General features: G+C 50.0%; 1 protein-coding gene across 1 annotated transcript in view; it reads right to left on the reverse strand.

Moving 5' to 3' along the window:
* Positions 1-27,474, reverse strand: part of ptprga (protein tyrosine phosphatase receptor type Ga) — a 217,869-nt gene that overhangs the window by 130,028 nt on the left and 60,367 nt on the right.

Genomic DNA, 27,474 nt, shown 5'->3' on the forward strand with positions numbered 1-27,474 from the left:
GTCCATGGTTCTTTTTCAGCCAATCACTCTCCATTCCTCCTTATTACGCCCTCTGTGCGTACAAAGCCTCGGTTACATAATGAACTGACCCGGTCCTTATCAGAGGCTCGCAGGCCTTGCTCATTACGCAACTCCCTCTTAACCAGCCTCTGACCGCCCTCCTTCCACGCCACCGAGACATCACAAGATCCAACAGAACAGCCCGTCCAACACCGGACGCAGCATCACAACAAAACACTGCACTGAGACCTACACACACTGCACTGCAGCAAATCAATATGGTTCACCAAAGCACGGAGCACGTCCATGTGCCTCTCATGAAGCCACACACACACACACACACACACACACACACAAAATGGCACTAATTAACACCTCTGAACTGCAGCAAATATATGTGCAATACGAAAGCAGTGGACACTTCAGTGTGTCTTATTGACACAATTGAAAAACAACACACACACACACACACACACACACACACACTCGAAGGTGACCTGTCAACATCCATGCTGGCAAGACTGGCTGCTCCACACACACTCTCAGACACACACAATAGGGCACGGAAACAAGATGAGCCACGCAAACAAAGCTGACAAACAGATAAATCACGCCTGCACACACACACACATGCTCGCACATCCAACTCCGTAGCCACAGGACGAAGCATGTCAACACACCGGCTCAAATCAAAGGGCAGAGACTGCCCACCAGGCAGACAGGAAGCCATGTGTCCAGCCGACACCGGATCACGACATCAAACGCGGTGACATCAAAAGGTCAGTGGACAGCAGGGGCAGGTGCCAGACTGCCAATACAAAAGGACGAGCTGTGTCACCGCCCAGAGAGGGGACAGTCACGAGTACGATGACGCCATTTCCAGAAGAGGAGCCTGTCAATTTGGGAACGCAAGTTGATGGATCAATGTCAACAGAAGAGAGTCTTATATTCACAACACCTATAGATCTATCTGTACACATCCCAAAGCTATTATTAGCGTTGTGCTAACTCCCCCACATCCCTGGGAGTTACTCTTTGGCATCTTACTGGACTTTGCACCCAGGCCATCAGGACGGCTTTTCTCCTCTTGCTCCGTTGGCAGACATCTCCGGGCCTTCAGGCATCAGTCCCCAGAACCAAGCAGCAGAAGGCCGACTCCTCACAACAGCATGAACCCCCTGGAGACACCTCCCACACACTCTCTCTCCTGCTAGTGCAGACAGTCACAGCACACAAACCCTCACCTGCCATCAAACAGGAAAGACAACTAGACCTGTGTGGCAAATCCATATTAGCAGGGTATATAGTGGGGGGAAAAGATGATGTCTTGCAACCATGCTGACATACGGCTGAGTGAATTAGCCTACTTTTAGTTCCTCCTCACCGACTAGACTAAGAGGTGGGAAAAAAGGAATGTGTAGGAAGTGTTATCAGTGGCAGTTCCAATCCTGCAACTGTTATTAGCATGGAGATAATCCAGCCATTCCTAGCATATTGCAACAGGCAATATTCCCCCTGAACCAGGAGACATTATACAACTCTGACAGACTGTACAGGGGGGGGGGGTACTGCCTCAATTTTTAGCTCTGAAAGCATCGTTGTCAACAACTCCTATCTCACACACTCACCTGTTAAAATGTATCTGGTCAAATACACATCTCGATACTTTCCCCCCTCTATCCTCCTCTCCCTCCTTGTCCTTCTTTTTCCCCCCTCTATCCTCCTCTCCCTCCTTGTCCTTCTTTTTCCCCCCGAAGGATCAAAGAAATCCATTTCTAACTGGCCGACTTAGCTTGGGCAGAGAGAGTGGGGGTGGGGGGTGGTGATTGCCTGGTGGAGGAAGGGAGGGAGGGAGCCGAGTGCCAGACATATGGGCCGTACTGAAGACGCACTGCTCTGGGCCCGAGCGCTTATTATTACTATTTAAATGAGGACCCCCCGTACACTGGCAGAATTTTTATGGAGTGCCTGCACATCCCACGCTTCCACATCGGACTCAGGGTGGCTCTTCTATCCCCCAGTCATATAGACATGGACTAGTTAATTACTTATAGCTGTGATGGGCCCTCATTCTTCCCCTTGCTTCCTTTATATGCCCCCTCTCTCTCTCTCTCTTTCTCTCCCTCTCTCTCTCTCTCTCTCTCTCCTCATTTGCACACAGGTATTTATGCACACTTGAGCACCACACACGTGCATGCATCTTCCCACACAGTGTCCAGTAAAACTATCTATTGTCCCCATTACCACACACACACACACACACACACACACACACACACAGGCAGAGGCAGGCGATGCGGCAGGCGAGGCAGACACGGGGGATGATCTGAGACAGTGGGGAGCCTTCGGGACTCACAGCCTGCATTAGAGAGGGACCCCCTGCCACGCCGCCACTGTGCTCGCCTTTCCACACCGCTCAGCTGGATTAATGAACGAGCACATGCATGCACACACACACACACACACACACACACACACACACACACACACACACACCATCAGTTCCAGTCCAAACATTATCCAGTATATACACACTCAAACACATACATACACACATGCACCCACTCACTGACACACACACACACACACACACACACACACACACACACACACACACACACCAAGCCCACCATAGGGTATGAGGGTCTGTGATCAGGAGACAAGGCGGCTGCACTCCTCCGAAGTCCGTAGGGGGGTAAAGGAACTGGGTCACACAGCCATGGCCAAAGCCCAGCTCCAGTGGAGGTGAAGGGGACAGCCAGGGGAGAGGAGAGAGCAGGCCTTCAGCCAGCGCCACCCGGACGTGCTAAACGGGCAGCTCCCATTACAGGAACCTGGCCACTCATCACGCTCTCATTCTGTGTCGCTCGATACCGCGAGACAACATTAGGGAGCACACACACACACACACACACACACACACACACACAAAGATCTCTTTACCCTGGCTGACTCATTAGCAACTACATGGGCTCCTCCACCATCTCTCTCCATGTCTCTCCATCTCAGGTTTCCCTCTCCACTCCTCAGCGCATTAGGCTGAGGCGACGGCCGAGGCCGTACCGCAGTTCGTCCCCTCTCCCCTGCTGCGTTCGTTTAGCAACATTTCACACTATTGATCCTTCAACAATAAAAAGGGATTTGATGAATTGGTTCTTTTCCCGGTTACGTTCCGAATCTCTGCCTGGCCGAGCTTGCTTTACTCCATTAGAGCTTCCCGATTCCTCATGTCTGCAATCGGATTGTGGTTGGGAAGAGAGAAGTGCTGCTGCCATCTGGAAACAGCCCCCCAATCACGTCTCCATCAGCAGAACACTAACACCTACCCCGTTCTCTATCCGCGCAGTAAGGGACACGCCGAGACGACTGCAACAAGAACAACAACAACAAGTAAGTGTTTGGCTCTAATCAGCAGCTAGGATCAGAGAGCCGGCCAAAATATTGTTCTCGCTCAATGTTATCTTCGGCTATCCGGCGGCAACTTAATCGAAACGCTGCTTTCCTGTTCCAGGGAGTGGGCTCACGTCCACATTGTTACAAAAATAATCTGGCCACCCTTGTTTGCGGTCGAGGGAGCCTGAGATATTGTTCCTTGCAGTGCACCGCCCCCCTCCCTACCCAACACACACACACACACACACACACACACTCCCTCAATCATTCCCCTCTTGTATTCAGTTCAATCCTGTGCCTCAAAGAAACAGAACCCCTCCACTTCAGACAAAGAAAGGCTGAGACCTAATCAAGTACTTCAGGAGGCCCTCTTTGCCCCCACACCCCCACCCGACAACAGGAAAAGTGTGTTATGATTACCGCTGCGTTAACAAAATCCCCATGCCTCAGCCCACAGGTTAATGTAATCTCTGAGGTTACATAACTGTTCGAGGCAGGAACTCTCCCTGGCCTTTACCGACATTTGAATTAGCACCAAGAAGAACGGCAGGCGAAGCAGGAGAATGAGGAGGTGGAAGGGAGGATCTGTCCTGAATCTTTCAGACAAAAGACCTGAGACAACTTTTGCTCACTGCTATGAGTCACTGAGCTAATCTCCTGCGCTAATTGCGAAGCGTTCATTTTAGCGTATCATGAATCAGACTGATAAGACCGTCAGCAGCCATTACTCAAGGCTCTTAAATAATAATAAAGAAAAAATGTCCCCATGGTCAGACACCCGTGCTCGTGGAGTGGTGGATGAAAAGGCAGCTTTTATAAAAGGCAGAGCATTCACAGCAAGCCCTCAGAGCTCCTACAGGGGGCCCAGGGCTTCCAGACAACATCAGACACAGTCACCATCGGTATCTTGAGAAGCGTTTAAGGTCTTTTTAAGCGAGAGATAAAACAGATAGACAAGAATCGTCTGAATGTGCCGAGGCCTCCACTGCTAAGTGTCTACCATTGCCAATGCCTTTTAACCTCTGCCGAGCAGCGTTACCTCCTACAAGTGGAGTCCACCAGAGACATTTCTGTTCTTAATAGCCTCCATCAGATCTTTCCCACCTATTGGCCCTTATCGCAAAGCGACTGCACTTCTCACTCAGACCACATCAAAGGGTTAAGGTGGGAAAACAAAGCTCTCGGTCCAGCCAGCACACCCAGTCGATACATACCCACACAGACACTGAAAGGAGACCGCATGGGTGACTACTGATATACCTCTCGCCCTCAACCAAGGACAACTCGAGTAAAAAAAAAACAATAAAACAAAAATTACGCACAACTTATGCCAGAGGGACTGCTCGGTCCCTTCCTTCATTATCATTCAGGAACGTACTCTCTGGCTATGTCATTATGAGAACAACAAGACAGAACTTCTGCAGGTTGCATAACTTTGGAACTATAGCCAAGACTCGGAGACAAAGTATTGCATTTTTAATGAAGCCTCAAACTTGTGTCCTTCTGCAGAGAGTGTGTGTGTGTGCTACCTGGCTCAACTCAAGCCCCACTACTATATCTGGACAAACATGCAAATTGGCCAGTGTCTGAGGGGGGCACAATACATGACTGGGATTACATTAACCCAATAGCTTGACACTCCTTTGTATGCAAATCCTTCCTCACACACACACACTTCCTTACACACTTTTTGGGCGGCGAGTGGGCTAATTGCACTGATTTGAAGGTCTGTATACATGCTCGGAGGTCAGACGGGTAGAGCACATGCAAACTTGACCACAGTATTTTAATGTGCTTTCCTCCGCTCTTATCCTGCTAGCTGTGTGTGGCTTCCTGTGTATAGATTAAAGGCCTTTTCGGCAATTCTGTAGATATGTCTAAGCGGCTTACTGGACACACATACACACAAAAAAATCAACTGGATTAAAGATTAATTTCAGATGATTTTAACAGTCAAGGCCACATGTCAGCCGGGGCAAAAACAATGTTATGGATTTGCAGAGATCATCAAACTCATGATCTACTCTGCTAGCATATGGCATGCGTCCTCGCTCTTAAAGATTAACAAGAGGCTGTTGGGATCTCGCCGCTCCGGCGATTGCAAGTTTCTCAGGTTGCAGGTTTTGTGCGCATCACCCTCTTTGACATCCCAGTGGGACCTTGATCGGCGGCTATATACGGTGTCGTTGATACTCAGGATACTGCATGGATTACAGGTAAATAAAGAAGGGAATTAAGAGAAGGGGATGCCATTGGCCATGCCGTTTTGGGCGCGACAGTGATGCTGGTTGTAGACAAGTCTCAGAGGAAGCTCGGAGGAGGAAGAGTCCTACACCAAGCTTACAGGAGCCTGCTGCTGCTGCCAGGCCCCGAGATCAATAGAGAAAGCAGCAGTGACGAGGCAGACACTAACTGGTACGGCTTTCCAATGAAACATTACGAGTGGCTAATTAAAGTCACCGTGATGGTCCCGCATCTACCGCAAATGGTGCGCTTGCGATTAGATCAGCTGAATGGCCACGGCTCGAGATACCACCGCGTTTCAATTATTTATGATGTGGCTTTTCCACAGCACGAGTGGCAGTGCCAGCTAGGGACTTGGTTACTGTAAATGTTAATGCGCATCTTAAACCGTTCGGTTAAAACCACTCACAATCAATAAAAATCCATATGGGTTCCCTTGTTAAAACCTCTCACAATCAATACAAATCCATATGGGTTCCCTTGTAAAAACAGAACGCTCACGTAACATTCTCAAACAACACAAAAGAAAATTGCAAATGTGAATTCATGCTGGTGACCAACTTCATTTCCAGGTATACTCACTGCCTCCCACATGAGGATTTGTGTAAATTGCTTTAACAGAAGTGAATCTGAGGCCACGCTGGCTCCCCATGCTTCCACTCTCTACCACATGCTTTAAGTGTCTGGGAAAAACATGCTTGTTCGTGGCATACACCGCCTGCTTCAAAAAACATGTCCGTTCGACTACCTGCAGATAAGCTCACCAAAACCCATTTGGAAAATAAGTGTGCATGAGTGCTTCAAAGCAGCAAATGAGATGCACTTTAACGCTGTTGAATTCTAGATCAATATGCTGCTATGATGGCAATGCCCCAGAACACCCAGCGCTAAAACCCACACCACCCACTGCCCCGCTGGAGTGTTGACTTTGTCAGCATTAACATTCACCTGCAAGCATCTCTCTCTCTCTCTCTCTCTCTCGTCTCTCCTTCTCCTTCTCCTTCTCCTCTCTCTCTCTCTCTCTCTCTCTCTCTCTCTCTCCTGCTCTCTTTCTCTCTCTCTCCCTCGTCTCTCTCGTCAAGCACTGGGCTCAGCCAAGCCCCAGGGCCCCCCAGGTAAACTGCCTCAGCCCCAGCCTCTGCTTCACACAGCCCATCTGCTCGGGCGCATGTTTCCTCCGCTTCCCTGGCACAGAGGCCTAGCGCCTCTTATTTGTGCTGCCCGCAGGCTGCACCGAAATCCCTTTAGACCGGAGCCACATGCCGGCCGTTTGAAATAGGTGCATAACAAAATAGGGAAAGGGATAGAAGCCATACGGAAAAAAAAACCCTGTCCTATTGTGCACTCCTCAAGCTTGATCCAGGAGTCTATCAAGACTGTGGCATTATCCTAGAAAGGCGGAAAAGTAAATCACATACCATTCAAACGTCACATTATGGCTATACAGAGCAAAGGGACTGATAGAATAAAACCAGGAGAAAAAAAAAGCTCTCGGAGTGTGGCAAGCGGCGTGGCCCAAATCTAGTTAAATATTAATTCTCTGAAAACATCTTTATTCTGCTCACACACACACACACACACACACACACACTCACAGACAAACAGACATGTTATCTTGCGAAGACTATCAATATGGCTTCAACATAGGAAAGGGGGGTGGGGTTGGGGTGTTGAAAAGGCCAGTTGAGAAGCAGATATCCAGCAAAGATGGACTCCTCGCTCTGCTGTTACTATTTAGAGAAAGCATTCTCAAGACTCCACTCTACGTTCCATGAATATTGCATCAGCCGGCAGTTTACTGTAATTCCTAAAACATCTCTGATTCCACAGGGGCATGGGCAGGACTCATGATCCTTAATGTGGGCAAAACAGCAGAAAGATCAGCACTCCAGCAACACCCAGCAAGCCTACAGGCCATCTCCTGCAATACAGTAAGGGTGGGGGGTTGGGTGGAGAGGGTCATTCCGACTGGTGACCGCATTGGTATGGCAACATCAATGACGACAGAAGGTAAGTACTCTTCGGGACTGGGCCGTTCAGCTCATTATTGGCATCGAGTCCACTCCGTAGGGAGCACTGAAAGCCTGATCTATAGCCCCACCACATACAAGGCCAGGCCAGAGCTTCACATAGCTAATATCACAGACGACACGATGGAAAACATGCGGCCTCACGCGGACGCACACACTGGTCAATGCGATGTGTGTGGTGCTGTAATGATTATTGGGACAAAGGTGTGCTGTCATATGCTCTGGAGTGACTGGGGGGACCTGGGGTCAGCCGGTGTAAACGGACGGTGACAAATGACCACCCCTGGCAGCGGCTGTTGCTGTCGAAAGGGAGGGAAGAGGTGGGGTGGGGTGGGGTGGGGTACGGAGTCTGGACATGGCGTCACATCACAGCCATCCATCTTCCGGACAAAGAGCGAAGCCCCCAGACTGGTGATAAATCACAGTCAGACGGCCTGAAAGCACACACACACACACACACACACACACACACACACACACACACACACAAGCGCTGGCACCTCCCTGGACTGGCGCCAATTAGTGGTGAGTGGGGCAGTAGAGGACCCTGTAAGGACGCGAGTGAAGGTCATGTGGAAACTCAATGTCAGAGCGCGGGCAGATGGAACAAACAAGGTTCCGGCTGCGTCCACGTGACTAAGTGTGTCAAAGAGTGCACAAGTGTCAATAATGGAGACAGGGCTTTCTGGCAGGATCTGGAGCAAGCCAAGTCTCATCCGGGGAATGTAGCACTACCCTCACCAGCCTTCCAAGTCCGTCTCTCGTTCGCTTGATTGCATATCCTGGGTATGTGTGGGCATGCACATTGCGAAGCCAGGCGTGGGTCGACGTTTTCGCTAATTGTAAAACAGCAGCCGGGGTGGACTGCCTACACAGGCGGAAGACATTCCCCAATCAGTTCCATGATTAAAAAATGCTACATTAACTCTCTGTCTGCAAGGCAATCGTTCCGTACCAAACAATGCACTGAGACTCATGGGTACCAATTCTGCCATTCTCTCATCTTAAATATTTGATTAGCAAAGTGGTATGGCTGCCAGGAATATTTCTCACACACACACACATCTCAAATGCAGCCTGGAACGCGTCCTACACAAACACATGGGGTGGATATACCTTAACTTCATTTAAATTCAAAACCAGGTGGCATGCTGTATAAGTAGAATTCTTCCCTCTCATACACTTTTTTTTGTACTTCCTTTACAATCGACTGTATGCTTGCCAATACAGATATAAGTTGTGCAAAGCCATAATTGGGCCAGGCCATTTGCATTTCAATAGAGCGCCGGAAGTACGGGATGATGCTGCTATCTGCTTGCCATTTCTTTTTCACAGGTTACAGGGGAGATACAGAGCCAGAGAATGAGAGAGTCGGTTAATGTGTGTGTGTGTGTGTGTGTGTGTGTGTGTGTGTGTGTGTGTGTGTGTGTGTGTGCGAGTGTGCGCGTGTGTGTGTGGGAGAATAAGAGATAGGGAGAGCCGGGAGGCGGGGTTAGGAAAGAGTCTTCCATTAGGAGCCTTTGTGTGCGCTGATTAAAAATGAACCATGGATGTGGGCAAGTTGGTGTGAGCGGCAGGAGCAGACAGGAGTTTAATTGGCTGATGACCTGTCCTGGAGTGAAATCCTCCACGAAGCCAGACAAATCTGCCTACATATTTCCCCCCTCATCTACTCTGGCCTCTTGGGATGGGGGGGGGGCAAATATATTTGTTACCACGGGGGTCCAGACTTAAAATGCAGGACGGCGTCTGGTGCAGCGGCGATCCAACAAACTGCTGGATATTTAAGCAGGGGAGTTGGAGGCACACCTGGCCCCGACTGGAGGAGAGGTGGAGGAGGAGAGAGCGGGTTCACGCGGGCAGCTGGCTCTGCCGAGGGGCGGACACACAGGAAGCATCCCACCCTGCTCTGCCAGCTGTTTCAAGCGGTCCTGGGAGAGCATCTTCCCCGTCCCTGTTTGGTCACCTGCACTGTCACAATCACTCAGGCTCTCCATTAATCAAACTTTACACACCTGCTGTCAGTGGACACCCCCCCCTTTCACTTAGCCCGGATAACAGTGTCATGAATAACCTGCAATTGCCCCCCCCTCCCCCCCACCAAATCCACCCTCCAGCCCACACCTGCTCTCATTCACACACTCTCAGTGGCTTGCACACTTTTGTCTCTCTGTGTCTCTTTAGGCGACAGTGACAAACTTCCCGCTGTCTCCGTGTTCCGAGGGGGCTGGGGGGGCCCTGTGGAAGAGCTGCCAATCAGAGCGGAGGCTGGAGTGGCCCTGTGGAAGAGCTGCCAATCAGAGCGGAGGCTTGTTAGCCTGGCAGCTTTGCGCTCCCAGCTACAGGGAGACACAGGTACTCAGAACAGGCAGCCATGGTGTAAGAACAAGTGCAGCAAGAGAGACAGAGGCAGAGAGAGAGAGAGAGGAGAGAGAGGAGAGAGAGTGAGAGAGAGTGACTGTGTGTGTATGTCTGTGTGTAAGAGGTGGACAAGCTCCAGTAGCGACAGGGGAAGTGGCCACTGTGAAGCTCTCTCTCCAGAGACCGGGCTGGACTCTCGACCGACCCCAGCTCCTCCAAACCCCAGCAGGGGGAGGCTCGTATGGGCCATCCTGGGCCTCCGACGGGAACAGCAGGTTGAGTCGTGGCAGACTCCTCTAACAAGCCTGGCCTCGATGTCTCGTTGTTGGCTCCTGTCGCCACCTGAGGGACACATTCCCCCCTCGGTGCTCCGCACGACTCCAGTCACAGGCAGGCGAGCCTAATTGATTTCCAAAACACGTTTCAGATGACAAAAGCGGCGCTGCGGTTATATCACAGGTACACAATGCATACCCCCTGGGACGAACGGAGCCCTATTCAGCGCTTTGACAAACTGATTATCTCTGTGAGGCTTAAGTGCAGATCGATTACGGTTTTAAAGACAGTGGAGGGAGGGGGGGTTAAATTTGATCATGTTTGGATTCACGATGCGAAACTAAATCACATTATCATTTCGGCTGAATCAAGGATGGTGCTGCTGAAAGATTAAACACTCCCCTGCACGAATACAGGATAGAACACTCATGACAATTTAATAACAAACACTCGGTTCACGATCATCTTACAAACCAAACAGGACCTCGAGGGGTGGTGCGGAAAGTCATGTAGTCCACTGTCCCTCGCGATTGCAATTACACACAACAAAACAGCCGCCGCAATCTGACCGTTGTCCTCCAACAATCAGCAGCTCACTCGACACATCAAACATCGGGCACAATCTCGGAGCGCCAGACGAAAAAACCGACCCTGGCCAAGCACTGCTCATCGTTTCGGAGCTGGCGCAGTATTCTGTGTCCACTCCAGGGCAGCTGCTCCAACCCAGTCGGATGGTGGGGAGAGTGGGCTGCAGCGGGGCCTCGCACAGGTTTTTTGCCGGGGGGCGTAAACACCAATTAGGCCCGAAATGGACATGGGACTCGGCCCCCGTCTGGATTTTGAGGTTAAGCAGCGCTCGGTCCAGATTGGTGGTGCCCGTGTCCAGCACGCGTTGCCCTCTGGCCAGCATCTAAGCTGAAATCCTTAGAGTTTGCAGTGAGTGCTGGAACAAAGTGAAATTAGAATACACATTGCAATATCAGAGCACATCTTGGAGACATTTCCCTAATGGGGCTGAATAATGAGAAAGGGCACCTTCGACACGAGAACGGGTAACGAGGACAAACTTTGGTTAATTAGTGAAGCAGGGTCTCATTGAACTGTGTGCATCACAAACTCCCCAACGTACCAGAGGTCACCATGGTGAAACACTGCCGACTGGCGCAGACTTGACAGATTTACATTCCTGACGGGTCATAGCCTTTCAGTGTCCAAATCGGCTGACCAACCTCTTTCCATGCACTTTTATGAAATCAATATTTCCCTCCACTGTGCCCAATAAAAGTCCAATAAGACAACAAAAATGAGGGCCTGCATACAAAGAAGTAGACTTCTGCTGACGCTGCCTTCGCTGCGTTTTCAACCCCTCGACATTAGCTAATTAATTTCTCGACCTGTTCCCGGACCAATGGGAACCTGGAGCTAAAAAAACACTCACTGATGCCACAGTGGCGAAGGTAAAAGTGACTTCAAGAGATCTGACCTTTGCCCAGTGAGCTTTGCGCTCTTTTCCATCCGGCACCTCGCGGTACTTCCTGTAAATGAGACGAGGGACTTGAACCAAGCTGGGGTGACACTTTGTAGGTTAATGCTACTTCTCCCAAAGTATGAGCGAGTATGATGCTTGAGAATTGAGAATTGACAATGATGAAATAACCAAGCTTAAAAAACACTTGACATATAAATCTTGCAACTCCTGTGCACATCTGACCTTTCTAAGGGCCTTTTACATGATGAATTAAGATGACTAAAACTATATGTCCTTGCAAAAATCCAGACATATAGATGGGAGTGAATGGGTTTTGTACTCCATTATTGCTGTGCTTTGGACAAATTGTGTCTGAATTCTAATGGTGTATTTATCCTCCATTCAAGCCTTCATTGGATGCAACCTTGTACATAGTAACAATGAAGGCATTCAAAGAAGGTATGAAACACAACCCAATCCTGTCATGAGCACAAATGGAAAAAAGAGAAACACACACACACACAATGAGAAGTTTGTGACAAAGAGCGTAAGGTAAACAAATGTGCAGGGAAATTGTAAAATTGTAACCGTTTCAAGGGCAGAAGTGGGAGGAGGAGAGAATAAGAGAGAGAAAGAGAGAGAAAGAGAGAATAAGAGAGAGAAAGAGAGAGAAAGAGAAAGAGAGGAGGGGGGGGTGAGTGCAGCTACAGTCATGCTGCAGATGCAAAAACAATTATCAGATGCCGCTTAGCCTGGGAGCTCTCGGTGGAGTTTGAGTCAAACTGCTGAAGTACTTGGCGAATTGCATCGTGACATACACCAGAGGTTTTCTCCTTAAAATATTCAACGGTTGCCTCCTGCGTTCGTAGCCACTGAACTGATGAAGATTGAGGCTTCTGGCTGAAGTCATGCAGGTTTTTTTTGCTTGTCCCTAGAGGACAAACATGGCTGCTCACCCAAGGTAGGTGTAATTATGGAACTGGTGTGGACAACAGTCTGGCAACCCACTTCATCTGTACCAGTGACTGGGTGACTCATCACACATGCTGGTAAAATATATATATGTGTGTGTGTGTGTGTGTGTGTGTGTGTGTGTGTGTGTGTAGGTGTGTATGTATGTATGAGTAGGTGTGTATGTATTGAAAGTGGTTTTCGCATAATCACATGCATGTGCTTCCCACTGCTGCAAATTTCATGTGAAATAACTAAAATTCACACCGTGCATGTCCATGTGTGTGTGTGTGTGTGTGTAGGTGTGTGTGTGTAGGTGTCTGTGTAGCTCACAGCTCAGTATGCTTGCACCGGCTCTATGGATGGGCTCACCCCCTCTCTGGCGGTTTAGGGAGGCTGGAGAGGAGTGAGTGTGTGTGTGTGTGTGTGTGTGTGTGTGTGTGTGTGTGTGTGTGTGTGTGTGTGTGTGTGTATGTATGTGTGCAGCGGAACTCTGGGGTCACCCCTAGGTCCCAGTGCGCAGGAGCTCGCCTGGTGATTTATGGGGCGAGGAGCTTCCGCAGGCAGGGCTCATTTTCCCAGCGGCCGGGTGGAAGCCAAAGCCAAAATTACACCACTCTCCTCCTCTTCCTCCTCTTCCCGCGCCATCTCCAGGCCTCCAGATGAGCTCTGAGGCCAGCCAAATGATTTTTCCCCTCTCTCTCTCTATCCCTCTCTCCCTCCTTCCTCTCACCACCCCCCGTCTCTCCCTCCCTCCTCTCTCCACCCTCTCATCTCTCCCTCCCTCCTCTCTCCCTCCCCCTCTCCCTCTCTCCATCTCTCTCTCCCTCTCTCCTCTCTCCATCCCTCTCCTCTCTCCACTCATACATTTCTAGCCTTAATGGAGAGACCAGCTTTCAAAGTGCCATCTAACCTTCAACCCCCATATCCATGCAGGGCCTTGGAGCCCTTTCAAGTATGCCATTCAAGTGAAAAGAAATATCTCCTTGACGACAACCTGTTGCTCATTCCAGTCTTCGCAAAGCAGCAGCGAGCTCTTGTTTTCTCCCGTGCTGGAGTTTCCATTTGTTAAATGTTATTTTTCCTTTGTGGATCAATAGGAATGTTGGAGCGTGAGGGAGAAATCCATACACGTGCCCAGGGGGGGTTAATAATATCTTTCGCAACTTCCCTGCCCTGAAGTCTTGGGGTATGTCATGCTTAACCGTGTGGAGACTACTACAAAAAAAAAACAGCAAGACGTGGAGGGAAGAAAGGGATGAAGGAATGAAGAAGGTAAAAAAGGAAGGAAGGGAGGATAGAGAAAAAGAAAGAAAGCATTTTATGTTTTAAATACTATTTTATTTATTTAAAAAGCACCAATAGAAATGCCATCTAATTCTGTATGTGTGTAGGAAAGGATAGAGGAGGACAACACATAGAAGGGATACCCGTCTGAAGGAGAGAGAGAGAGAGAGAGAGAGAGAGAGAGAGAGAGAGGAGGGAGAGAGAGAGAGAGAGAGAGAGAGAGAAAAGAAAGAGAGAGAGAGAGAGAGAGAGAGAGAGAGAGAGAGAGAGAGAGAGAGAGAGAGAGAGAGAGAGAGAGAGAGAGAGAGAGAGAGAGAGAGATCGATGCAAGCTCTGACTTATCCTTGACTTGACATCAATGTTTTTTTTTTTGCCATATTGCCCTGACCTGAGGGCAGGTCATAATATCGGTTCTCCCGTGTGTGACATCTTGCTAATTGTGCTTTTGAAGCAATTAATTAGGGGATAAGGATTAATGTCACCAAACTGGACGTCCTGCTCTAATGGCCATCTATGAGGCAGTGTCGTCTGTGACAAAATCGTGACCAAGCTAAGCCCTGACATTAGCATTTTGATTGCCGAATCAATGTGCAGAACTAGGTGTCTTTGGCAAAACAAGAAAAAAGGATGGTAAGAAACAGCTTAAAAGGAGAGGGACATGTCATTCAGTCTTAGGCCTGATGCGCAATCATCTGAGGTAATGAATCTTCTCATTAATTTTCAGCAAAGCACAACACTTCCAATTAAAGCAAACGTGCTGTGCCACAATTTGTGGACAAAACACAGGCAGACGTTACAAAAGCATCTTCTCAACTAACAGCAAGACTAACAGCAGTGGTGCCTCTAGTGTACAATGGGTTTTAATTTCCACACTGTTTATGAACACACAAGACATGTCTATTGCACATTGAACCACATACAAACATCGGCTCTTAAACTGAGACTATTACTGGCGGAGTCCATCCATTTAATCCAGGCCCCAAATGTACAGTAAGTGTTCAAATCAAATGAAAGACTGCATGCAATCTGGCTTCAACATTTAGCAATACCTGAGTGGTTTCAATTTCTTCTCGAGTGTGTTTTCAGGTAAGGATTACAGGCTGGAGATATTATAACTCAAAGCTGTTGTCAGGCTTTGCATCGAAACTCAGGTCCCCTTAGCGTCACCCCACATCATCATCATCATCATCATCATCAACAACAACAACAACACTAGCTGCAGCAGCACCCTCAGATTGCTGCCATTTTCCTCCCATGGCGTTTTAAGCACATTAGCACGGCGCGACGCACATTTGAGTGATGCAGACGAGCCCCTCCTCGCCCAGCTCCCACCACTCTGCCAACCGCGGGCACGCACATTACGCTTTCACTGCGTACCCTCATTTACGGCCGCGGGCACGCACATTACACTTTAATGCACATTTTACCCTCATTTACGGCCGCGGAAGCTGCCAGAGCTGAGACGAGGCACATTCCGTGCTCCTGTAGGAGAACCCTGATCTTCCTCCCTCGCGCTCTCTCTCTCTCTCACGCTTCCACACACACCACCAAAACTCTCATTTTCCGTCTCCAACAGTCTCCTTGTCAGTCGCCAGCATGACTAATGCATCTTTCCTTTTCTTTTCCCTGCACACATGCTCAAGGTCCTCTTCCTCAAGCCGCCAGTTAGCAGGCAGAGATTAAGACCCACAACGGAGTGCTTAGGGCAGGGGCTAGCAATAGGTCTACTCTCTAAACATTCCATTCCTTTAGAAAACGGGAGAGAAATCAATAAGCTCTCATGTAATTCACTCTGCAGCAGTTAACTGGTCCAGCCGAGCCGACAAACAACAACAACAACAACAACAACAACAACAACAACAACAACAACAACCAAGAGGCCCATCAGAAGAGAAGAGGCTCATCAGTGGGACGAGTCGATGAATATGCCAGAGAACACGGTCCCCACTAAAAGAGTCCTTGCACTTCACAAAACCTGTGTCTACTAAAGAGTTCTTGCACTTCACAAAACCTGTGTCTACTAAAGAGTTCTTGCACTTCACAAAACCTGTGTCTATAGTACTAAAGTTGCTACTCGTTGCTACTCATCGGTAGAGAGAAAGAGAGGGTGAGCGAGAACACAAAAAGAGGGGCCAGGATGTGCTGCAAAGCCCAGTAAGCCAATCAGGTCCTGAGTAGACCTCCGGTCTGGTGCCACTGCAAGCCTGACGCCCTGCTTCCAGCTGGGGCCGTGTGTGTGTGTGTGTGTGTGTGTGTGTGTGTGTGTGTGTGTGTGTGTGTGTGTGTGTGTGTGTGTGGAGGGAGGGAGAGGGAGAGAAGCCGCTCGGCATGGCTGTTGTGAGGAGAGGATCACTAAGCACAATGCGGGGATTTCACCGCTGTAAGAAAAAAAAGGATGAGCACTGAGTACTACACAGGCAGAGCAGAGTACTACACAGGCTGAGCAGAGTACTACACAGGCTGAGCAGAGTACTACACAGGCAGAGTACTACACAGGCAGAGCAGAACTACACAGGCAGAGTACACAGGCTACACAGGCAGAGCAGAGTACTCACACAGGCAGAGCAGAGCACTACACAGGCTGAGTACCACACAGGCAGGCAGAGTACTACACACAGGCAGGCAGAGAGTACACAGGCTGAGTGCTACCATGCTACACACAGGCTACAGAGCAGAGTACTACACAGGCTGAGTACTACACAGGCAGAGCAGAGTACTACACAGGCAGAGTACTACACAGGCAGAGCAGAGTACTACACAGGCAGAGCAGAGTACAGGCAGGCAGAGTCCTACACAGGCAGAGTCCTACACAGGCAGAGTACTACACAGGCAGGAGCAGAGTACTACACAAGTAAGTACACACAGGTCCTACACGGGCAGAGCAGAGCACACAGGCAGGCAGAGTCCTCCCACACAGGCAGAGTACTACACAGGCAGAGTACTACACAGGCAGAGCAGAGTCCTACACAGGCAGAGTCCTACACAGGCAGAGTACTACACAGGCAGAGCAGAGTACTACACAGGCAGAGTACTACACAGGCAGAGCAGAGTACTACACAGGCAGAGTACTACACAGGCAGAGCAGAGTACTACACAGGCAGAGTACTACACAGGCAGAGTACTACACAGGCAGAGCAGAGTCACACACAGAGTACACAGGCAGAGTACAGAGTACTACACAGGCAGAGCAGAGTACTACACAGAGCAGAGTACTACACAGGCAGAGTACTACACAGGCAGAGTACTACACAGGCAGAGCAGAGTCCTACACAGGCAGAGTACTACACAGGCAGAGTACTACACAGGCAGAGTACTACACAGGCAGAGTACTACACAGGCAGAGTACTACACAGGCAGAGCAGAGTGAGGGGGGGGGTGGTGGGGGGGTTAATGTAACTCACTACACACTCATACACGCCAGCTAATCCTGCTCCAGCTGTAAACCTGCTGGGCCTGGGGTCTTGTCAATTGCACGAGTTAACGCCAAGACCAGCTTAACACAAACGTCAATTGGGCACACAAACATGTAGCACACACACACAAACGTGTTTGTACATGCGCACACACACACACACACACACACACACAAACGTGTATGTACATGCACACACACACACACACAGACACACACAAACACATAAAAGTGTGAGCAAACTCTTTTCATATGCCCTCTCTCTCTGAGCAAGTGAGAGAGAAAAGGTCACACTTGGCAAGAGCAGGAGGGAGGTAAGCAGTAGAGGTCCTTCCATCCATCTCCAAATATTAGCTAGCAGTGGATGTCTGGGCTAAACTTATTTCCTTTTCCCTGACAGATGAAGCCGAGGCGTATGAGAGTTGACTCAACAACTTTCTCTCAAAACTTTCCGATGCTCAAGCTCTGACATCCTGATCCCGTCACGATAAATGATTGATGAACATCGTCTTCCCAATCGTGTACTGATCTCCACTTGTAATGTATTATTGACGGAAATCTCACGCATCAGAATATGGATGTGTATCGTTCCGCCACGGATAACGAACACCACGTTGGGTCCTTGGAGGGATTAGTAGGGGCCCAAGTAGACGTATTTTCTCAGAAGTCCTAAACTTGAAATGAATCTATAATAATCAATGCACAGCCCTCTGGTTGGATCATTTTTTACTTCCAGATGCTCCCGAGACCAATCAATAGGAGCTGGCGCATGGGAAGAAAGACTGACCAATCATTTCCCCGCGGATTTTCAATTATACACTGAACATGCTAAACATCTGCAATAAGCAGGGGAGCGGTGGTGAGAGGGCCAGTGTGATCCATCATGGCCGCGCAGGCGAGAGATCCAGGCGATAACGCGCCACTTCCTGTCAGTGAAGAGCAATGCTGCAGCAGCTGCTGGAGAGAGAGAGAGAGAGAGAGAGAGAGAGAGAGAGAGAGAGAGAGAGAGAGTGCATCGCCCGACTTTAAATATTCATTCTGACTTTCACTGCTCGCACACACACATACACATACAGCTCTATCACACATACACACGCTTAAAGACTTACACTCAGGCACTCTTTTCCTACCCCACACACACACATACACACAGACACACACCATCCACTCTGCATCCATCTTGTTCACTATCTATCCATCTTCCTCCTCTCCCTCTCTCCTCCTCCTCCTCTGCTCTCTCTATCACCACCGGCTGGCACCTTGGTCTTGATCCTGAAACTAATTGATTAGCTGCAGTCCCCCAGAGTGACTCCCTCGCCCAACCCCCCCCCTACCCTACACGCGCGCACACACACACACACTTGTGTTTTGTTTGCCTCCGCCTGTTCTAAGCCCTCCGTCTCTCACCGTGGCGCATTCTGTAAACTCAGACAAATCACGCGTGCGTCGGCTACAGAGAGCATATTAAACACACACACACACACACACACACACACACACACACACACACACACACACACACACACACACTAAACAGCCCGTAAGCCAATAAGCTCGAGGAATGAGTGTTTTGGGACAAATGCATGGCCCTGCACTCCACTTTCACACCCCTTTATATTTATTATCATTATTATTTGGCTCTGCGTGTGTGTTTTGAAAATGATATTGTATGGCTTCCAGTCTACTTGCGAGTGCCTGGGTGCTTAATTGGCACAGCCATTTTGGAGGGGTTTGGCCGTTGGCGTAGCACCTAGCAGAGCTACAAGCATCACCTCAGGAAGCTCCATTCTGCCTCTAAGTGGAAAATGCTAAATTGACTACATTCATGGAGCGATTTGATTTTCACTCTGAGCACTTTTTTGTTTAACTTATCTAACATCTACCTACCAATAATTAAAAACCGCAAATGAAGGCCTTGACATCACGCCATTGGGAGCAATATGTTTGTTTGGGGCACGACACAGACACACACACACAGGCATGAGAGGCTTCGTCTTAACGGGGGAAGCCCTCTGGTTCAAATATTCCACCTGCTTTGCTCCACCCACACCTTAACGCGATCCCTAACCCCACCTGGTCTCCCTCAGCTCCTCTGCTGTCGGCTACTGCTGGGTCATTTCCATAACCATGGCATCAATGGGGCGACGGCTCGGTCAAACGCCCTCGCTGTGCAAACCTTTCACGGAGTAAAAAGCTTTGCACAGATTATCAGATGGATGTGCCGATGCCGTCTTCCAAAATAGCCTTGGATTATTCATGGGGGAAAGCATTACAAATGGCTGTGTGTGTGTGTGTGTGTTTAACAGTGAGGGTGTTTTGTATGTGTGGGGAGAGAGACCAAGACAAAGTGAGAGAGACAGAAAAGTGACAAGACAAAGATGGGCTGAAATATGTGTACCGTTTTAGCCTCAGACAGCAGCTCGCACACACACACACACACACACACACATACACACAATTATCTTTTTCTGTCACTTTTGATAAATGCATATTAGAAAAGAGAAGACTCGTAGGACGAACAAATTGGAAGGTGACAGAGCCGAACTTTCCATAATCAAGTGCCACTTGTGCACCATCCGGAGGCTGCAAACACACACATATGCAAAGACACACACACACACACACGACAGAGACACAGTGATTTGTGCATCAGTGCCACACAAACACCCACTCAAACGAACACACCCCAACACATTAGATATGCAGACACATGCCTGGCATGACTGGCTGGATTTACTATGACACATCAGCACACAATGGGGTTGCTGTGTGCAGGCATTGTTTGTGTGTGTGTTATGTGCGTGTGTGTGTGTGTGTGTGTGTGTGTGTGTGTGTGTTTCAGCAGTACTGTTGTGCGTGTGTGTCTGCATGAGTTTTCTGCAGATACGCTCTCAGACTTTGGAGCCGGGCACAATCCCCTCATTAGAATCAGTGAAATGCCTAAGAGGGATTCAATACCCCATAGGGTTCTGCCAAGAATCGACAGAATAACTCCACTGAAAAAAGAACAAAATACAAACACACATACTGTACGGACACACACAAGCTCATATTTACGTTCTTACATACAACCGTCTTCCATTATTCAGTGAATCCTCAAATTAGGGCAGGGAAGAGGAACCCAAACCCAGTGACAGGCTACGTAAGTGCCTGCTGGAAATAAGTCAGTACTACCATCTGCAAAGACGGCGTGTCAAATTTTATGAAGCAAAGTGAAGACAATTTGTTTGGAAGTGGCAGGCGTGTTGATCTGCCAGTCTTCCAGGTCGCCTCTGCTGAGCTTGGTCTGCCATATTCAGGGGAGTGGAAAACCTACCCCTCACGGATTAACCTGTGGGATTAAGCACTTGATCCACAAGCACAGCACCAGTGTAGGAGCATGACAGACAATCCACACAAATGGGCCATAAACAGAGGGGGGTGTGGCCTGGGGAGGCACGGGGTGATCCTTCACCTGAGAGAGAGAGAGAGAGAGAGAGAGAGAGAGAGGTGTGTGTGTGTGTGTGCACGGGGTGATCCTTCACCTGAGAGATAGAGTTTGTTTGTGTGTGTGTGTGAGTGTGTGTGACATGGTGTGATCCTTCACCTGAGAGAGAGTGTGTGTGTGTGTGTGTGTGTGTGTGTGTGTGTGTGTGTGTGTGTGTGTGTGTGTGTGTGAGAGAGAGTGTGTGTGTGGGGGGTGGGATCCTTCACCTGAGAGAGAGAGAGAGAGTGTGTGTGTGTGAGAGAGTGTGTGTGTGTGAGGGGGGGGATACAACAGGCAATGCTACTGAAAATGTCACCACATATGTGGTGTGTGTGTATGCGTGTGTACGGGGGTGGTTCAATAGGCATTGTTGCACATGCTATCAACCCACCATCAGTCTCTCTGTGTGTGTGTGTGTGTGTGCGTGTGTGTGACATGCCAGTGTGATCTCTTCAGCTCTGTCCATTTGTTTTGGTCAGCATGGTGCCCCCGCTTCCTTCAGGTTCCATCTGATCCCCATTGATTAATTAAGCGGGTGTGATTTCTCATCTTTAAAGCGCTTCATTACACCAGGGAGCACCCACATGGATAGCACAAGGACAGGGGTCGTCGCCATGTCGTTGCACTCCATCAACAGCCCCCTGGCACCCCCACCCGCCCCCCCTAACCACCGCCAGCACTGTCACAAGAACAGGGGCAACAAAAGTCCGCCTTGCTTCCTCTCTCACCACCCCTCACACCCCACCCCGCCACCACGCGTCAATGTGGTCAACACACACCCTTTATTCCTACAGATCCCATTCAGCGTGTCGATGTCCATTACCCACAACAACATCACACTTTTCCAGTGTGCCAAGGCCACATCCTTGCTTATAAACGCTGCACATTATGCTCGTTAACTGACCGATACCACAAGGCTAGCCATTGATTGACCAAATGTAAGGGTGAGTGAAGCGTTTTTCCGTCAGTTCCACGAGGAGCCAGAGGAGGAGAGTAAGAAAACGAAGACACAGAGGAAGAAAAATGTCAGCTGCACATTACTCAGCTGAGCCGTGCTGCTTCTGAAGTGTCGCCTGGGAAAGGCCCTGAAAAGTCAGAGAAAGGCCACAGAGATAGAGATAGAGAGAGAGAGAGAGAGAGAGAGAGAGGGAGAGAGAGAGAAAGGGGGTAGAGAGAGAGAGAAAGAGAGAGAGAGGAGCAAAGAAGTGAACAAACAAGGCAGCACACTAGCTAGGGAGGAGGGGGAGAGAAACAAGAGGAGACAGAAAGACGCAGACAGAATGACAGACAGGAACTGAGGCACAGAGGGAGAGAGAGAAAGAGGGGAGAGAGAGAGGGAGTGGATGAGCCTCGCACCCCTTCCCAGATAATAGACCCCGCTGCGTTGGCGGTGGCAGATAGCCGGTGCGGCCAGGCCCCCGTCTCCGAGCTGTCAGGCGCCACGGTGACGAGGCCACTGAGACACCGCCGTGCTCCCGCTGCTGACAGTGACATCACGGGCCACCGCCGAGGGACGACGAGGCCAAGCTGCCTGACAGTCAGCGCCAACCCCCTGCCCCACACACACACCAACACTGCTGCTGCCACTGACAGCCCCCTTCATCCCCATCCCAGGCAGCCTCACCGCCCCCATACCAGGCAGTCCCCCTTATCCCCACCCCCATCCCAGGCAGTGGTCTCTCTCTCTCTGCCGTGGCTCTCCGTCTTCATCTGACAGAGGAGATGAGGCTGCACTTTTGCCACTGCGGCCTGCCTGCCCGTGACCGGCTGCTGGGTGGATGGGTGGGGTGTCGGGGGGGTGGATGGGTGGGGGGTTGGGGGTGGTGGATGGGTGGGGGGTTGGGGTGGTGGTGGATGGGGTCTGCACTCCAGTGACAAAACCCTCAACTGTGGCTCACTGTTACTTGTAGCCCATCGCGCGCACGGAACTGCCAGGCTGTGACCGCCATCACTGGCGCAAATTGTGCGCGTGTCGGTCATCAGAGGCTCATTGGAGCATTTGCGCACACACAGTTTGCTGCACAGCATTTTGATACTGTTTGAGTCTGTACCGCTGTACCAAACCATAACTTCATTTCCGGAGTCACAAGCCTTATATTTCCTCCTCCCAACAGCACCCCTCCGCAGGGCAAGGTCACATGGGACAAGCGAGGGCAGTGTGTGTGTGTAGCTCCAGGACACGCGAGGGCAGTGTGTGCAGCTCCAGGACAAGCGTCCACCGTGCGGCCGCTGCAAAGGCACTGCAGAGCGGCTGGACCTATCCGCGCTGGCTTCCCACTCAACAGCCATCCATCAGCACAACAAACAGGGGGCAGTGCAGTGAGCAAGAGAGAGGTAGAAAGAGAGAGAGAGCGAGAGAGAGGTAGAAAGAGAGAGAGAGCGAGAGAGGTAGAAAGAGAGAGAGAGAGAGGGAGAGAGAGAGAGAGAGAGCGAGAAAGAGGTAGAAAGAATGAGAGAGAGAGCGAGAAAGAGGTAGAAAGAATGAGAGAGAGAGCGAGAGAGAGGTAGAAAGAGAGAGAGAGCTCTGTCAATATCATATTCACTTCAGTGCTCCTTACTCACTAATTTACTTACATTCCTTCAGTGTTGTTGTTGTTGTTGTTTTGTGGGGTAAAGGTAATGGTGAGGCGGGGTTTGTTATAAATCGCAGGTGGGCTGGAAAGTGATTTGATGATTTAGGGCCCAATTCTGGCACCAGAATTGGTTCCTGCCAACCTAATACATCAAGGGGAATTAAAAGGTGATTGGGCGGCATGGCGAAAGTGGGCAGGCCGAGCGCCGGCGCCTCTGCCACGCTGGCACATCACTCACACACGGCATCGGTGCCGACAGTGACAGATGAGGCCACCCGCCAAGCTAGATTGCTGATCCCATCATTAGATGATAACCCAGAATCAGGTGGAGCAGAGCCTGTGTGTGTATGGAGTGAGTGTGTGTGTGTGTGTGTAGGGGAGTCTTTAGTAATTAGTCTTTGTGAAGCCATGTTACCGACATAGGGGTCAGCTGGGGTGGACGCAGCGAGGTGGGGAACCTGCGGAGAGGAGAGGGAATTACAGCCCGGGCCTGACCTCCACACACAAACACACACACACACACACAGAGACCGCGAGTCAGCAATCTGGCCCAATCAAGCGGAGTAGTCATGGAGTGATGGGTCTGCTGGCAAATTTCATCATCGCGGCCATTCCAGACCTGCAGCCGGACCATAAATCCCCCGCTGACACAGGAACTGGCCAATACAGGTGTGTGCTGCACTGCGCAAACCAGCCCACTCACCACCGTCTCACACACACACACACGGTCACACACGGTCACACTCTGATCATGCTCACTATCGCACTCCCACATCAGGGCCCAGGTCTCCTGCAATCACTGCTATCACTCTGGAATCACACACAGCGGGACAAATGTCAAATCGCAGCATCCCCCGCTGCACCTAAACACACTCACGAAGCGAGCAGAGGTCAGCCGCCCACGTTGAGCATGAGGGCTCCATCTTTAACCTCTCTCCCAGGCCAGATGTCACAAAGGAAAGCTCAATGTAGCAGACAAAACTGGAACACACAAACGATAGCCCCTTCCCTACGTCTTCCCCAGCAGGGGGCCGACAGCACGGATGCACAGAGCTGCCTTTGACTGACAGGGCTGCTGGAGACGGAGGTGACCAAGTGGAGAGCATCTTCTATGTTGGGTGTGTACACAAAGAAAGACTTCACACACACCGAGAGGAGAGGAGAGGAGAGGAGAGGAGATTCATGGGTGCCCCTTCTTCGTGTAATGACACACATTGGCTTTCACCAAAAACACCCGCCGAGCAGCTCCACAGGCCATATTATAGCACCTCATCCATTGTTACCATCTCACCTCTGTGTGTGTGTGTGTGTGTGTGTGTGTGTGTGTGTGTGTGTGTGTGTGTGTGTGTGTGTGTGTGTATGTCAAAGTTAAATGGCCACTGTGATCCCGAAAGACACCACATCAATAATGCACCACCAATATGGCAAGCCATTTAAGGGCTGAGTCTCAGACTTCCTCAGTTAAAAAGATAAAAACGCCAGAAGACAAGACGAGGGCAGAGCCGTTTCTGCATGTCCGTGGCTGTGTGTGTGTGTGTGTGTGTGTGTGTGTGTGTGTGTGAAGCCAAGACGAGGGCAGAGCCATTCCCGCACGTCTGTGCCAAACGCCACACTCCATTTCAGCACAATGGGCCACCTATGGCAGCCCAGGTGACGCTACTCAACAAGGCTCACTATCCCCATTCACATTCCCATCCTACATCAAAACACTAGTAAAGATACTGATTTAGTGAACCTGATGCCTCTGTCCTTGAACCTCTGCACTTCCCCCAGGGTTGCTGAGGCTAACGCCACCTCCACTATTACAGATCCCCTGACAGTCTGTATGCTACCATAGCTCAATCAGTTCATTCTCCTCCTTCCCCTTCTTCCTTTTCTCTCTATCCCCATTCTCTTCTTCTTCTTTGTTCTCGTATCTTTCACTTCTTTTGAATTTGTCTTTCTGTCTTCATCGAACCCTGGTGTCTCTCGGTCTCGGCCTCACACGCTCGTGCAGAAAGCTCTCTCCCTCCTCATGGTGGATCTTGTGAAGTAGCACCCAGAGTGTGAGTGCCATGGAGCCAGGCCCAGCCACTGGCTCTGCAGCTACCTATAGGAAGTGGCAAACAGATGGAGAAACCCAGCCAGCACTCACAACAACAACAACCAAAAGTTTTCTCTGTGGCAATAAAAAGGCCAACGCTTTCACCTCCTTCACTTGCAGCTACAAAGGCGACCCCCTCCCCCTCTCCCCCCTCCCTCCTACCCCCCACACTGGCTGCCGGAGAGTGAAAACTGCTCCCTAATTAAACTCAGATTATTGGCCAGGGAGCGGCACACTGAGAGGTTGGCAGAAGACTGTCGAGTGGACGTTCCGAATCAAGGATGGCGAGCAGGCAGGGAGGGAGGCCCTGCTGAGGTCCTCAGCTTTGTTGCTGAGACACACTGCAATTAGAATAAAGAGAGGCTGGTAGAGGCCGGAGGAGGAAGGCATTGAGGGAGCAGTGCGCAGATGTGGACACAGCCCATCACTCTCCACTGCTTTGAAGTCCGTATACACTTTTGCCGTTCATTTTTTTCAAAGCGTCAGCAGGGCGAAACGTTCCCCAAACACACCCCGAAAAAAGATGGGGGCCTGGCACTGCGGCAACCACACCTCAGCTTTCCCCCTCCAGTGCTAAGGCTAACGCTAAGGCTAAGGCGAGTATTTATGATCCAATCGAACACACCAGATGGAGCTGAAGGGTGTGAGGGATGAGGGGTAGGATGTTTCCCCGTGTGGGGAGAGAACTTTAGCATGCCCTCCTGCAGTGTTTACTCGTTGTCCACTCATTACCCTCTTGCGCCACACTGCTGCCACCCATGATGTACCACAACACTCGGAAATATTTAGCAGAGCTGATCTCGGGCAAAATGAATTCATATTTCATGCGCGATGGAGCCTTTTTAATATTTCAGGCGTAATTAATAAGATGGGGCGTTGCAGGGCCTCGGCTTGTTCCGGAGGATATAGCGTTTGAATGTCAACACACCAGGCGAGCGGTCGGTGGGGCAGGCGAGCGGTCGGTGGGGCAGGCGAGCGGAGCGATCGGGCGAGTGAGGTCCCCAGTCCGAGGATGTCTTGCCGCTCGGCATTTTCCCCCTCGATGCCCTCAGCGCCACCGCCTGGTAGGTAAAAGTCGCTGGGTCGGGCTCTCGCTGGCAGCTAATCGCAGGAGGAGTATCACCCCAAATGTCACCTCAGAGGAGGAAAATAAGAAAAAACACCCCTAAATCCACCCGACTTCAATCCACGACTAGGGAGTAAAAAATACTCTCTCCTCCCTTCCGTCCACTAAAAGCCCTGTTAAATCTCAGGGCGGGAGGGAGTTCAAACAGCAGGAGGAGGAAGAGAGGAGGTGAAGAGGTGTGTGTGTGTGTGTGTGGGGGGGGCTCATTAGACTACCCTTGGCAGTCAGCAGGTTGAGCGGTGGTGGAGGTGGAGGTTTTGAGGCGGAGAGGAGTTGGATGAGTAGTTGGCGAGGTCAGGGGGCAACAAGAGGAGACCCTCCTGGCTGCGATTCATTACCTCGGCCAGCCAAAGAGAGAGCTCTTTTTCCAGGAGGCCCTCGTGTCAAAAGGCGTCAAGCCTGGCTTCCTCGCTCCAGCCTCAGCATCCACTCCTAGGCAAGAAGAGGAGGAGGAGGAGGAGGGGGAAGAGGAGGAGGAGGAGGTGGAGGGGAGAGCTCTTGGCTGAAGAGCTGTGTTACCATGAGCAACCGTTCACTCAAGCTGATCCCTCCACTCTCTCAGAAAGCGATGAAAGAGAGAGAGATGAGATGAGAGAAAAAGAGAGAGAGATGAGATGAGATGAGAAAAAGAAGTCATTACATACACATATTATTACATACATATTATTACATTATTTATTATATTACTATTATTTTTAATATTATTTAATACATATTATTTATTATTATTACATATTATTATTAATGTTCATATTATTATTAATATTATTTATTACATATTATTTATTATTTTAATATTTAATA

Source organism: Alosa alosa, chromosome 10 (assembly GCF_017589495.1).
Source record: "Alosa alosa isolate M-15738 ecotype Scorff River chromosome 10, AALO_Geno_1.1, whole genome shotgun sequence".
In the NCBI taxonomy this organism is placed as follows: Eukaryota; Metazoa; Chordata; class Actinopteri; order Clupeiformes; family Clupeidae; genus Alosa; species Alosa alosa.